The sequence below is a fragment of the Seriola aureovittata genome, chromosome 8 (assembly GCF_021018895.1).
Source record: "Seriola aureovittata isolate HTS-2021-v1 ecotype China chromosome 8, ASM2101889v1, whole genome shotgun sequence".
Classification (NCBI taxonomy): domain Eukaryota; kingdom Metazoa; phylum Chordata; class Actinopteri; order Carangiformes; family Carangidae; genus Seriola; species Seriola aureovittata.
This window is the reverse complement of record NC_079371.1, coordinates 7,386,564-7,388,956: the sequence shown is the minus strand read 5'-3', so window position 1 is coordinate 7,388,956 and position 2,393 is coordinate 7,386,564.

Sequence of the window (2,393 nt, the reverse complement as noted above, 5' to 3'; positions counted from 1 at the left end):
GCTGTTTTCTGTACATAAAGAAAGCTTGGGAAAAAATGGGTTTCATATAAATTAGGCAATTGCGCTTTACAAAAAGTTGTTTGTCAGTTAATTGTGCTCGCAGTAACCGTTTTTCTGAATGCTTGTAAAAAGTCTGTGCACCTTCACATACATTTGAAATCTGTGCCAAAGTTGTGAACATTCATTTTTAAAGACCTCAGCCACACGTAGCAAGTTACTGGGTGAGTGAAAATGAATTATTGAAATAAAGGTACTACACCCAAATGACAGGATTAGAGCATGTTGGTTACATAAAGGGCTGTGAGTAGGTTGTTCAACTGTGAGCAGCACAGTAAAGTACCTTTCTGTACATTTCATACACACTTGGGAGGTGAGGATGAGTGCAGATTGCACATTTGGATGGTAATATAATATCAAATCCCTGCATTCTGCCGTCTTGTGCGAAGCGTATTTAACATTGCTCTCAGCATGCTACATGTTCAAAGCTATAATAGTCACTGACACACCAATTATGGCAGCACACTAAGAACAGGACTGGAACAGCCAGCTATGTCTTCTGTTTCAAAATGCATTTGTTATGTAAAATGTATTATGACTACACAACTATGACAACAAACATCACTTCCCAATTGTAGCTACCTTCATCTGTGGGAGATACTCTAGAGAGAAAAAAACAACTTTAAGAGTGTTGTCAGAGTCTTGAAGTAAACAGATAAATTCTTCATATTTTCTACAACGAACAGCTCATTATTGATAGAAATGTATGGAGAAGACTGCTTGATTAATTATGTACACTAAATGTTCATATATATTTAAGTGTATATGGCATTCAGAGACTTAATTTGATGAAAAGCATGTATTAAAATCTCTAAGAGGAAAAGCAGTTTACAGCCATTAGATATATGCAAGATGTACCTTGTGAAAACTCCTGCATGAAAAGATCTTGAACAGATATTCACACTTAATTAATCTCAGTCTTCTCCATCATTGGCCTTTCCGTTATTTCTATGTAGCAAGCACATGTATTTGCAAGCGGGAATGGGTTCATTGAAAAGACACAGAGGGGGAACTAGGTTAGAGAGCTGAAGCCCCAGAAGGACTACACTACACTCCACTCAATAAGAAAATCCCTAAACGGATTTCTGTGAGGGAACTGCTCAGGGAGAACTGAACAGATTGATGGATACACGTTCTGCATGCCATTGCCATAGCTGGTGGAACAGCAACACCAAAAGCTTCTCATTGACAATTACAGCAGAGAGAGCAGAGAGGGAGATAAGGCCAGGGGAGACGATGCATTTCAGGAAGATATTAGGTTTGGGGAGGAGAAAAATAGATTCACACAGTCTTATTCAGTCTGTTTCCAGCACTGTGTGTCGAGAATCCTTGGCAGTATTACAGGAGTGTATGCAATTCAAATCCTCTCATTGTATTTCTGCAGATTCAATACATTTCAAGGTCACTCATAGTCACCTGTAATTGATTATTACAAGCAAGCAGCACCAGACTGATAAGCTCCTTTCACCATGTTAACGCTGAGCCTATTTGACAAAGACTGTTTTCATCTCTACTGTTGACTGACGACAAAGAAGGTGTAGCCCATTAATAGCATCGGCCCAAGCAATGTGATGTCCGGCATCTATGATGCAATCTCAAGTCACTGATAATGGAACACACTGATATGACTGCAGAGGCAGTTTTGCCCCAAAGACAACAATATATTACACATCAGCAGTTAGGCTCTGCACAGTCAGTCGAGCGTTATATGACACAAAGCATGTGTGCACTTAGACAGAGGAGAATCAGGTGCCATGAGGGTTTGTTAGGAAGGTGTGACATGCTAGATCAGACATAGAGACGAACACACTTCTTTTCTTCAGGTATATAATAGGCAATAGCAGGAAAAAGGTTCCCTAACTTCACCGTTAAAGTGTGTAATCTAACCGCATGAGCCACAATCATTGTAGGAGAATAGGCTGTGAGACGAGCCACCTCACAATTCAAAGGGACGCGAGGCTTCAACAACACATCACAGGTACTATCCAATGCATATGGCGAAAAATAACATCAGCTTCTGGGGGGCTTTGATAAGAAATCTCTCTCTCCTTTCTCCTTTCCACCGCTACTACTGTCTCGCACACAGCAGGAAGCGTGTGGCTTGGCACAGCTTTTGAAGTCTCACTTGGACACACGGCAAAGGAAAGGGTTGCAGGTGTTGATTAGACGTCAGCTTCACTTTGGGAGATAAGTTGCTGTGTGAACAGGCCATTCTTGATTTTCAAGGGCACAGGATGCATTTGAGAGGCTGCCAACGGACCACGTTCATGCTGCTGTTCTCACCGAAAACAACCAATAGGAGAATGATACTGTAGTTTTCATGAAGGCTTTTTGAA